Source organism: Pecten maximus, chromosome 12, assembly GCF_902652985.1.
Source record: "Pecten maximus chromosome 12, xPecMax1.1, whole genome shotgun sequence".
Classification (NCBI taxonomy): domain Eukaryota; kingdom Metazoa; phylum Mollusca; class Bivalvia; order Pectinida; family Pectinidae; genus Pecten; species Pecten maximus.
The window spans coordinates 38348194-38362717 of record NC_047026.1 but is presented as its reverse complement, the minus strand read 5'-3'; positions in this window follow the sequence as shown (position 1 = coordinate 38362717).

Below are 14524 nucleotides of genomic sequence, written 5' to 3'. Positions count from 1 at the left end.
CCCTCTATCTCTCCATCCCCTTCTTCTTCCCTTCCGCCCTCCCTCCCTCTATCTCTCTGCTCCCTCCCCTCTCCCCTCTCTCCCTTCCTCTATATCTCCCTTTCCCCTCTCTCTCCCTCCCTCTATCTGTCCCCCTCCTCTCCCTCCCTCTATCTCTCCATCCCCCTTCTCCTTCCCTCCCCCCTTTTTCTCTCCTTCCTCTATCTCTCTGCTCCCTCACCTCTCCCCCTCTCTCCCTTCCTCTATATCTCCCTTTCCCCTCTCTCTTCCTCCCACTCTCTCTATTTCTTCCTCCCTGTATCTCTATCCATATACATGGTTAAAACACACTAAGCCACATATATTGAATGGTCATGTTGGGTTTTAATCATCTCGGCGACATTGACAATTTTTATATAAAATGGCTATATTGTGATTTTTTGGTGTTAATAATTGTCGTTCTAGACCAGACGCTTCTTTTGAGAATCTATATATATACCACCAGACGATGTCATCCGAGTCTCGTAATGAAAAAACTACACGTCAACTGCGCATGCGTCAAGCGCATCGATATGATTGCACTGGAGATGTTAGGTCTGCTAGAAAGGGACATAATTAAGGAAAACTTGAATTATTTATGAATACTGAGACTGTATGCCGAGACTGTTAGATAGTACATGTACTAAAGCCACAAATATGGCGAAATGGTATCTAGGCAACTATCACGTGACACTTTAATTCCTAAGCATAAAACGTAGTTCCGATCGGTACGCTACTGCATTGAAAATAAAAATACCAACAATTTGTTTTATTATTTTGTTAAGGGCATCGATGTCTGAATAATTGATTTCAATCTTCTGGCTATTCCTGGCACATAGACACGTCATCGAAGTTCCGAGTCTGCAGATTCCCAGTTGCTTACGTATTGTAAATATGTGTCTAATGATGTAAGTGTAACGAGACATCGACACGAGATGGTGTCGGAGTTTGGGGGGCTGTGACTCGAGCATGGTACAGGTATCGGGGGTTTCTATAATGGTTAGCTATGAAACAAAACATCGACATCTTAAAGAAAAACTCGGTCCAAATAATATGTCAGCGATACAGTACCTGTATGTATAATTTTCATCTGCGCACTGAGGAACGTGTTCGAAACAGTATTCAAAAACATTACATTGATGTACAGGGACACTTCAGTCCTTAAAGAATATCTGAAAATAAGAAATATGTGCGTTATATGTCTTTGTGTGGTTCCTGTTTCCAATGACAGGCTGTTTTACACGAATTCGGAACAGAATAATTGAGTAACAAATGAGAGCTGTTTGTCGTTGGGATGACTGACCACCTCTAACGGCAAAATGATCCGATCGCATGCCGAACAATTCAGGTCAAGTGTCTTGCCCATTGACACAACCAAGCCAGCACGAACCGGTCCATTTCTCAACTTCGAACACCCCCTTCGGGAACTCACAGTCAACAGACATGTACCGTCAAACCTCGGGGACTAACAGTCAACAGACAGGATACCGTCAAACCTCGGGTACTCACAGTCAACAGACATGTACCGTCAAACCTCGGGGACTAACAGTCAACAGACATGTACCGTCAAACCTCGGGGACTAACAGTCAACACACAGGATAACGTCAAACCTCGGGGACTGACAGTCAACAGACAGGATACCGTCAAACCTCGGGGACTAACAGTCCACAGACATGTACCGTCAAACCTCGGGGACTAACAGTCAACAGACAGGGTACCGTCAAACCTCGGGGACTAACAGTCAACAGACAGGATAACATCAAACCTCGGGGACTAACAGTCAACAGACAGGGTACCGTCAAACCTCGGAGACTAACAGACCACAGACATGTACCGTCAAACCTCGGGGACTGACGGTCAACAGACAGGATACCGTCAAACCTCGGGGACAAACAGACCACAGACAGGATACCGTCAAACCTCGGGGACTAACAGTCAACAGACAGGATACCGTCAAACCTCGGGGACTAACAGTCAACAGACAGGATAACATCAAACCTCGGGGACTAACAGTCAACAGACAGGGTACCGTCAAACCTCGGAGACTAACAGACCACAGACATGTACCGTCAAACCTCGGGGACAAACAGTCAACAGACAGGATACCGTCAAACCTCGGGGACTAACAGTCAACAGACAGGATACCGTCAAACCTCGGGGACAAACAGACCACAGACAGGATACCGTCAAACCTCGGGGACTAACAGTCAACAGACAGGGTACCGTCAAACCTCGGGGACTAACAGTCCACAGACAGGATACCGTCAAACCTCGGGGACTCACAGACCACAGACAGGATACCGTCAAACCTCGGGGACTAACAGACCACAGACAGGATACCGTCAAACCTCTGGGACTAACAGTCAACAGACAGGATACCGTCAAACCTCGGGAACTAACAGTCCACAGACAGGATACCGTCAAACCTCGGGGACTGACAGTCAACAGACAGTGTACCGTCAAACCTCGGGGACTAACAGACCACAGACAGTGTACCGTCAAACCTCGGGGACTAACAGTCAACAGACAGGATACCGTCAAACCTCGGGGACTCACAGACCACAGACAGGATACCGTCAAACCTCGGGGACTAACAGTCCACACACAGGATACCGTCAAACTTCGGGGACTAACAGTCAACAGACAGGATACCGTCAAACCTCGGGGACTAACAGTCCACAGACATGTACCGTCAAACCTCGGGGACTAACAGTCCACACACAGGATACCGTCAAACCTCGGGGACTAACAGTCAACAGACAGGGTACCGTCAAACCTCGGGGACTAACAGTCGACAGACAGGATACCGTCAAACCTCGGGGACTAACAGTCGACAGACAGGATACCGTCAAACCTCGGGGACTAACAGTCAACAGACAGGATACCGTCAAACCTCGGGGACTAACAGTCGACAGACAGGATACCGTCAAACCTCGGGGACTAACAGTCCACAGACAGGATACCGTCAAACCTCGGGGACTAACAGTCAACAGACAGGGTACCGTCAAACCTCGGGGACTCACAGACCACAGACAGGATACCGTCAAACCTCGGGGACTAACAGACCACAGACATGTACCTTCAAACCTCGGGGACTAACAGTCAACAGACAGGGTAACGTCAAACCTCGGGGACTAACAGTCAACAGACAGGGTACCGTCAAACCTCGGGGACTAACAGACCGCAGACAGGGTAACGTCAAACCTCGGGGACTAACAGACCACAGACATGTACCGTCAAACCTCGGGGACTAACAGTCAACAGACAGGATACCGTCAAACCTCGGGTACTCACAGTCAACAGACAGGATACCGTCAAACCTCGGGGACTAACAGTCCACAGACAGGGTACCGTCAAACCTCGGGAACTAACAGTCAACAGACAGGATAACATCAAACCTCGGGGACTAACAGTCAACAGACAGGATACCGTCAAACCTCGGGGACTAACAGACCACAGACAGGGTACCGTCAAACCTCGGGGACTAACAGACCACAGACAGGGTAACGTCAAACCTCGGGGACTAACAGTCAACAGACAGGATACCGTCAAACCTCGGGGACTAACAGACCACAGACATGTACCGTCAAACCTCGGGGACTCACAGACCACAGACACGTACCGTCAAACCTCGGGGACTAACAGTCAACAGACAGGGTACCGTCAAACCTCGGGGACTAACAGTCAACAGACAGGGTAACGTCAAACCTCGGGGACTAACAGACCACAGACAGGATACCGTCAAACCTCGGGGACTAACAGTCAACAGACAGGATACCGTCAAACCTCGGGGACTAACAGTCCACAGACAGGATACCGTCAAACCTCGGGGACTAACAGTCAACAGACAGGATACCGTCAAACCTCGGGGACTAACAGTCCACAGACAGGGTAACGTCAAACCTCGGGGACTAACAGACCACAGACATGTACCGTCAAACCTCGGGGACTAACAGTCAACAGACAGGATACCGTCAAACCTCGGGGACTAACAGTCAACAGACATGTACCGTCAAACCTCGGGGACTAACAGACCACAGACAGGATACCGTCAAACCTCGGGGACTAACAGTCCACAGACAGGGTACCGTCAAACCTCGGGAACTCACAGACCACAGACAGGATACCGTCAAACCTCGGGGACTAACAGTCCACAGACAGGGTACGGTCAAACCTCGGGGACTAACAGTCAACAGACATGTACCGTCAAACCTCGGGGACTAACAGTCAACAGACAGGATACCGTCAAACCTCGGGGACTAACAGTCAACAGACAGGATACCGTCAAACCTCGGGGACTAACAGACCACAGACATGTACCGTCAAACCTCGGGGACTAACAGTCAACAGACAGGGTAACGTCAAACCTCGGGGACTAACAGTCAACAGACAGGATAACATCAAACCTCGGGGACTAACAGTCAACAGACATGTACCGTCAAACCTCGGGGACTAACAGTCAACAGACAGGGTACCGTCAAACCTCGGGGACTAACAGACCACACACAGGATACCGTCAAACCTCGGGGACTAACAGTCAACAGACAGGATACCGTCAAACCTCGGGGACTAACAGTCAACAGACAGGATACCGTCAAACCTCGGGGACTAACAGTCAACAGACAGGGTACCGTCAAACCTCGGGGACTAACAGTCAACAGACAGGATACCGTCAAACCTCGGGGACTAACAGTCAACAGACATGTACCGTCAAACCTCGGGGACTAACAGACCACACACAGGATACCGTCAAACCTCGGGGACTAACAGTCAACAGACAGGATACCGTCAAACCTCGGGGACTAACAGTCAACAGACAGGATACCGTCAAACCTCGGGGACTAACAGTCAACAGACAGGGTACCGTCAAACCTCGGGGACTAACAGTCAACAGACAGGATACCGTCAAACCTCGGGGACTAACAGTCAACAGACATGTACCGTCAAACCTCGGGGACTAACAGTCAACAGACAGGATACCGTCAAACCTCGGGGACTGACAGACCACAGACAGGGTACCGTCAAACCTCGGGGACTAACAGTCAACAGACGGGATACCGTCAAACCTCGGGGACTAACAGTCAACAGACAGTGTACCGTCAAACCTCGGGGACTGACAGACCACAGACAGGGTACCGTCAAACCTCGGGGACTAACAGTCAACAGACAGGATACCGTCAAACCTCGGGGACTAACAGTCAACAGACAGGATACCGTCAAACCTCGGGGACTAACAGTCAACAGACAGGGTACCGTCAAACCTCGGGGACTGACAGTCAACAGACAGGATACCGTCAAACCTCGGGGACTAACAGACCACAGACATGTACCGTCAAACCTCGGGGACTAACAGTCAACAGACAGGATACCGTCAAACCTCGGGAACTAATAGACCACAGACATGTACCGTCAAACCTCGGGGACTAACAGACCACAGACAGGATACCGTCAAACCTCGGGGACTAACAGTCAACAGACAGGATACCGTCAAACCTCGGGGACTAACAGACCACAGACAGGGTACCGTCAAACCTCGGGGACTAACAGACCACAGACAGGGTAACGTCAAACCTCGGGGACTAACAGTCAACAGACAGGATACCGTCAAACCTCGGGGACTAACAGACCACAGACATGTACCGTCAAACCTCGGGGACTCACAGACCACAGACACGTACCGTCAAACCTCGGGGACTAACAGTCAACAGACAGGATACCGTCAAACCTCGGGGACTAACAGACCACAGACAGGATACCGTCAAACCTCGGGGACTAACAGTCAACAGACAGGATACCGTCAAACCTCGGGGACTAACAAACCACAGACAGGGTATCGTCAAACCTCGGGGACTGACAGTCAACAGACAGTGTACCGTCAAACTTCGGGGACTCACAGTCAACAGACAGGTACCGTCAAACCTCGGGGACTAACAGTCAACAGACAGGATACCGTCAAACCTCGGGGACTAACAGACCACAGACATGTACCGTCAAACCTTGGAGACTCACAGTCAACAGACAGGATACCGTCAAACCTCGGGGACTAACAGTCCACAGACAGGATACCGTCAAACCTCGTGGACTAACAGTCAACAGACAGGATACCGTCAAACCTCGGGGACTAACAGTCAACAGACATGTACCGTCAAACCTCGGGGACTAACAGTCAACAGACAGGATACCGTCAAACCTCGGGGACTAACAGACCACAGACAGGGTACCGTCAAACCTCGGGGACTAACAGTCAACAGACAGGATACCGTCAAACCTCGGGGACTAACAGTCAACAGACAGGATACCGTCAAACCTCGGGAACTAACAGTCCACAGACAGGGTACCGTCAAACCTCACATTCCACAGACAGGTGCCGTCAGACCTCGGGTACCTTCAAACATCACAGTCCATAGACAGGCTCACGACTAATCTCAGGGACGCACAGTTCACAGGCAGGTACTATCAAATCTCGGGGCTAAAGTCTCCGTTTTTGGTATTCAGACTGCCGTGCAACAGGCTTAATTCACCATGAGTGTAAGTTACATTTGTTCAATGTGAAGCCGACTCGAAAACATTGAACTATTCGATAATCTATCACCAATATACACCTCTTCTAAAATGCCTACACTAAAAATGTAACGGATAGTATAGTTATGGAAGTTTTATGTTTGTATTCTTTGAATACAAATCGGGATAGGAATTGTAGAATGGAATGTATTTAATGATAGGACGATGTGTTAGCCCTGTAGCTATGGAAACAAAACCTATCACAATTCATTTCTATACACGATGGGCTCTGCAGTTTACAATGTCACAAGGGGCCCGAATCTCGTAGTGGACAGACGGAAAGCTTTATCACTGTCCCTATGGTGAAATAAAACAGCGCGGTTAACGACAGTGTATAGGACATAGCCATCTAAATAGATTTTAAGATACCATCTTTTAACTGCTATTTCTGTGTCATCACTAAACTATTGAGTTCTACATGGTACAAATGAGAATTGTGTTACAGTCTAGGCTTATGGGCCTTCCGTCTCTAGTGTATATAGCACATTTGCTTTGTAGACCTTTTTAAGATTTTAAGGAACTAGCCCAACTTTCCTCTGGCCCGGACACCATGTCACCAGATATGGTGTCAGGGCCAGAGGAAACTCGGGCTAGTTCCTGTGGTATCGCATGTCATATCTCGTGAATCAAAATCCACACCAGTAAATCGTTTTCAGTACAACCACAAAAACAAAATCAGCGAAAATTAAGTACATGTACAATGTACATATATGACAGGATGTTACGATGTGACATTTGCAAATAAATGATTTTACATTTTAGTGCATCGCGTGGGTGTTTGAATCAGCTGAGTTTAAACGTATCAAAAGTCTAGTCGCACAAACATGGTTACATTTCAAAGAGATCTTTGATTTTACGGGAACAGAGACCTAGTTACTTAGCCCATTTATATAACAAGGCCATTAAATTGAATACCAATTAATTAATTGGTGAAAATAAGATTAAAACCGGCCTAGTTCTCACAAACACGTGACATTTACGAGTCTGTGATGGAATTGGTTTTTATTATTAGTTAGAAGAGTATTGCTGTTCTGACAAATTCGAGCATACTCAGCGTTTCCCCTCGGATTCACGAACAATCGTACCATCTCGTTGGTTCCAGGTAATCAGTCGACTTAATGTGACGGCTGTCTAGAAAGGTCGAGTGATTGCTATATGTATATATATGTCAGCATCCGTGTATGCATGTTATAAATTACACCTTTTTACCAAGGATTATTCATACTGCACGAATAGTATTGTAGATTTTTAGTTTTTTGCTTATTTTTGTTTTTTGTTAATTTCTCATCTAAATTATTTATATCGATGTTTATACGAATCAAGCTGCGTGCCATAGCAAAAAACTACTTCGGCAATCCAATATACCATAATGTAGTAGCAGATTATACAATGTAGCGGTACATGTACCAGTAGAGCAGCCAAGCGGACATCAGCTACCTAGGAGTATCTGAAGGTTTGAAATCCTCGGTGGTCTGTTAAACCAGAACAGGTCACATGTTATAAGAAAACAGATTAAAGAGCTTTGCAATTGGTATCACTTTTTTCAGTTTTGAAATATTTTTTCGGCATAGCCGTATAATTTTCTTTTGTTCCCGGATATGACGCGACAGGTGGCGTTACTGGTCAAGATGAAGTATGTGAATGGTCAATGTAGCGGTAAATGCAAAATGCAGATATGCAGTTAAAAACGAAACAAAGTTAAGATTGAATAATAAGCTGAATCAATAAAATTATATTCCCGATTCAAATGCAGTCTTATTATCACCAAAATGATTCAAACTGATATGATCTTGTGGCCGTGCTGAAACGCATTTAATTTAGTTCGTTAATTTATTTCACCACTGAGCAGTTTTTACATTATAACCACCAGTATTAAAACTATGCCGTTTATCTTTTTTAAAGATATTTCTTGTTTATTCATCCTTTACAAATATAGTATGCGGTGGTACATTTGTAGAATACAATATAGGGTCACCAATTGTACACCAACATATGATAGATTTCATTATAGAACACGAAACAGTGTACAATAACACTGTACCGTATAGTACACGAAACAGTGTACAATGACACTGTACCGTATAGTACACGAAACAGTGTACAATAACACTGTACCGTATAGTACACGAAACAGTGTACAATAACACTGTACCGTATAGTACACGAAACAGTGTACACTGACACTGTACCGTAAAGTACACGAAAGTGTACAACAACACTGTACCGTATAGTACACGAAACAGTGTACAATAACACTGTACCGTATAGTACACGAAACAGTGTACAATAACACTGTACCGTATAGTACACGAAACTGTACAATGACACTGTACCGTATAGAACACGAAACAGTGTACAATGACACTGTACCGTATAGTACACGAAACAGTGTACAATGACACTGTACCGTATAGAACACGAAACAGTGTACAATAACACTGTACCGTATAGTACACGAAACAGTGTGCAATGACACTGTGCCGTATAGAACACGAAACAGTGTACAATAACACTGTACCGTATAGTACACGAAACAGTGTACAATAACATTGTACCGTATAGTACACGAAACAGTGTACAATAACACTGTACCGTATAGTACACGAAACAGTGTACAATAACACTGCACCGTATAATACACGAAACAGTGTACAATAACATTGTACCGTATAGTACACGAAACAGTGTACAATAACACTGTACCGTATAGTACACGAAACAGTGTACAATAACACTGTACCGTATAGTACACGAAACAGTGTACAATAACACTGTACCGTATAGTACACGAAACAGTGTACAATGACACTGTGCCGTATAGAACACGAAACAGTGTACAATGACACTGTACACGAAACAGTGTACAATGACACTGTACCGTATAGAACACGAAACAGTGTACAATAACACTGTACCGTATAGTACACGAAACAGTGTACAATAACACTGTACCGTATAGAACACGAAACAGTGTACAATGACACTGTACACGAAACAGTGTACAATGACACTGTGCCGTATAGAACACGAAACAGTGTACAATAACACTGTACCGTATAGTACACGAAACAGTGTACAATAACACTGTACCGTATAGAACACGAAACAGTGTACAATGACACTGTACACGAAACAGTGTACAATGACACTGTGCCGTATAGAACACGAAACAGTGTACAATAACACTGTACCGTATAGTACACGAAACAGTGTACAATGACACTGTACCGTATAGTACACGAAACAGTGTACAATGACACTGTACCGTATAGAACACGAAACAGTGTACAATGACACTGTACCGTATAGAACACGAAACAGTGTACAATGACACTGTACCGTATAGAACACGAAACAGTGTACAATGACACTGTACCGTATAGAACACGAAACAGTGTACAATGACACTGTACCGTATAGAACACGAAACAGTGTACAATGACACTGTACCGTATAGAACACGAAACAGTGTACAATGACACTGTACCGTATAGTACACGAAACAGTGTACAATGACACTGTACCGTATAGAACACGAAACAGTGTACAATGACACTGTACCGTATAGTACACGAAACAGTGTACAATGACACTGTACCGTATAGAACACGAAACAGTGTACAATGACACTGTACCGTATAGTACACGAAACAGTGTACAATAACACTGTACCGTATAGAACACGAAACAGTGTACAATAACACTGTACCGTATAGTACACGAAACGGTGTACAATAACACTGTACCGTATAGAACACGAAACAGTGTACAATAACACTACCGTAAAGTACACGAAACAGTATACAATAACACTGTACCGTATAGAACACGAAACAGTGTACAATAACACTGTACCGTATAGAACACGAAACAGTGTACAATGACACTGTACCGTATAGAACACGAAACAGTGTACAATAACACTGTACCGTATAGTACACGAAACAGTGTACAATAACACTGTACCGTATATACTTATAATCCACTGTGCTTCTAGGAATACATTTATACTGTATCACTGAAATGTGTTAACGAATAAAAAAATGTGTATCTTGATGCAGTAGGTCTGACATTTAAGTGTAAAACTCATTGTCACACTTTTACTGAATCATCGTTATGTTGACAGAACGTGCCTCGGACGGGATTTGTAAGCATCAGGGACTGGAGAAACGCTACATGTCATTAAATATCTCGAAATCTAAAACTTTTTTTAAAATTTTGCTATCATATTTCTATTTTATTTAATTTGCTTTTTTGTGCACGTCAACATAAATGTAGTGAATCGGGTTCCATTTGTGAATCGGTTATTCGTGTGCATCTGTTAATGACCGATTGAAATAAAAGATTGAAAAAACACATTATCCATGCAAATAATTTATATCTGAATCCCGCACGGAAAATATAATTGTTTGTGTACTATTGGTGTGTACCGGTAGATGTAGTAAAATTTGAGTCAGAAAATCCGCCGAGAATTGACAGAAGCAATGAAAACACATTTCTCATTTGTTTGTAGCCCATTAATAGGAGAATGACAGATAGGGCTATTTTGTCATTATGTTGAAACATTAGACGTTTATAGATACAAATGTCCAGGGCTTTGTTTACTACAGAGCTACAACAGACAAAAAATATTTTTTTCCCGTCCATCCCGTAAATGAATGTGTCTAGTTGATATTGAATACTGTGTCGTTACCAACGCGCATGCGTAGTGAATGGCAACTTGTGTGAAAAATGAATGGCCTAACATTAGGGTATAACATCCCGATCGTCGATATCGTGTACGTATAGTGATGAGTTTATGTGTTCTTCACGTGCTGGTGACCTAGTAACCTATTAAGTCCAGTCCATAGCTGACACAGAGCTGGTTTTAATTTATGGACATTAGCAGTAAATTGACAAATACCAGTACCTAGTATTATCGGGACAGACATCACACATCGTCAAGGACAACATTTATACCCTAGACATGGCCATTATAAGGATTTTGACAGCGCTGACAGGAATGACTGCCACACTTGAAAACCACGCAGTTCCACAGAGCCTGACATTAGGAACTCGCCAGTTCTTACCGTCATCTTTTAGCAGCTGATACATGTACACAGATGTACAGTACTGAGTATGCACTTTCGGGAGTTATGCTTCACTACACATGGTCTGGCTAACACACACTTGTACGCATGTACACAATCTTTTATATCAACTGAATTACCAAAAATGAACACATTTTCTTTTATTATTAACGATTTGCCGGCACTATTAAAATAGGAAACAATGACTTCACTGTAATATATCGTCATAGAAAAAAGAATACCACCAAGCGGTGTCCACTTCAGTTACACTCCATATTTAAAATGTTTATATGTATAAAGAACATTCTTTATGCTTGATGGCGAGTTCGACACGGCTACATCGATCTGAAAAACATTTTTATGATATGGCCGAAACATTAACTAAAATTTTTCAATGCTAGATATTATCAAAAAGAACAAGAAATATCTTTAAAAAAGATAAACGGCATCGTTTTAATGCTGGTGGTTATAATGTAAAACTACTGGTGAAATAAATTAACGAACTACGATGTAATTAATAAATGCGCAGTTTCAGCACGGATAACAAAATTATATCAGTTTGAATCATTTTGGTGATAATAAGACTGCAAATGTGTCATTTGAATAGATGCATCCACTTATTCAGCTTGCATTCAATTTAAAAGGAACATCACGGTAAAAACGTTGCAATTTTCACTGAATGTACGCGTTTTGTTCCTTTCCAGTTATGTTTCTGTGCTGTTCCAATGTTCACAGTCAATCCCTATGTCCAGCTTGACCCCTCGATTTAGTTGGGAATCCCCCTCTAAATTTAGCGCGGAAATTATTTTTAGATCATTACGTGACTGTTTTGAAATCGTGGCAACACAAACACACGATAGTTTACAAGGCGATATCTATATTCCATCTGGGTTAGTTGGATAACGATATTATACACAGTGGTTTAAATGTTAAATAACACGTTCTGTAAATATTACGGCACACATATTTATGTGTAAATAAGTGTAAACACTGTTCATATAGTATAGTGACAGTAGCGATGTACTGGTACAGACTGTATAAATATTACAGAGTTTGTGGAACTATTACCGAGTTTGTGTTAATATTACTGAGTTTGTGTGAAAATTACCGAATTTGTGTAAATATTACCGAGATTATCATGACCTACTATCAAACAATCAAGCAAAATACGAGCGGCGTCCGTTTTACTGTTGTTTTCATGTTTGAACGGTTACAATCTATTTTACTGCTTCCCAAGTTTAATTCTAGGGTTGTGTTTGACCCATTTTCCTATTATTCTTTTCATGCCGGAAGCTGTTATCGTTTTCAACCGCAGTCGATTCACATTGGAAGCCATTTTTGTTTCCATGTGTTTTAGTTTGTTGTGCGCATGCGTTTATCGTATATGTCACAAAATTTGCATATTCAGAGTGATAACATTTTAATAATTGATAATTCATGTTTTTATGTACATACATCATCAAATTCGAATGGTCATTGTTCAGAAGGTTATTTTTTTAAAGATATACCCAATAATATGATAAAAAATACAAAATAAATATTGGTTTACCGTGAGGTCCCTTTAACTTTGTTTCGTTTTTAACTGTATATCTGCATTTTGCATTGACCGCTACATTGACCAATCACATACTTCATCTTGACCAGAACGCCACCTGTCGCGTCATATCCGGGGCATAAAGAAAATTAGACGGCTATGCCGAAAAACCACTAAGTTAAACTCTTCAAAGGGCTTCACACATTATATATATATATATAGTTCACATACATTCGATAAATATTTCCATACAGAGTTACAGTAGACATCAGACATATATCTCTATACAGAGTTACAGGAGACACCAGACATATATCCCTATATATACAGAGTTACAGTAGACATCAGACATATATCTCTATATAGAGTTACAGTAGACACCAGACATATATCTCTATACAGAGTTACAGTAGACACCAGACATATATCTCTATACAGAGTTACAGTAGACACCAGACATATATCTCTATACAGAGTTACAGTAGACACCAGACATATATCTCTATACAGAGTTACAGTAGACACCAGACATATCTCTATACAGAGTTACAGTAGACATCAGACATATATCTCTATACAGAGTTACAGTAGACATCAGACATATATCTCTATACAGTAGACACCAGACATATATCTCTATACAGAGTTACCGTAGACACCAGACATATATCTCTATACAGTAGACACCAGACATATATCTCTATACAGAGTTACAGTAGACACCAGACATATATCTCTCTATACAGAGTTACAGTAGACATCAGACATATATCTCTATACAGAGTTACAGTAGACATCAGACATATATCTCTATACAGAGTTACAGTAGACACCAGACATATATCTCCATACAGAGTTACAGTAGACATCAGACATATATCTCTATACAGAGTTACAGTAGACATCAGACATATATCTCTATACAGAGCTACAGTAGACATCAGACATATATCTCTATACAGAGTTACAGTAGACACCAGATATATATCTCTATACAGAGTTACAGTAGACATCAGACATATATCTCTATACAGAGTTACAGTAGACATCAGACATATATCTCTATACAGAGTTACAGTAGACACCAGACATATATCTCTATACAGAGTTACAGTAGACATCAGACATATATCTCTATACAGAGATACAGTAGACATCAGACATATATCTCCATACAGAGTTACAGTAGTCACCAGACATATATCTCTATACAGAGTTACAGTTGACATCAAACATATATATCTATACAGAGTTACAGTAGACATCAGACATATATCTCTATACAGAGTTACAGTAGACATCAGACATATATCTCTATACAGAGTTACAGTAGACACCAGA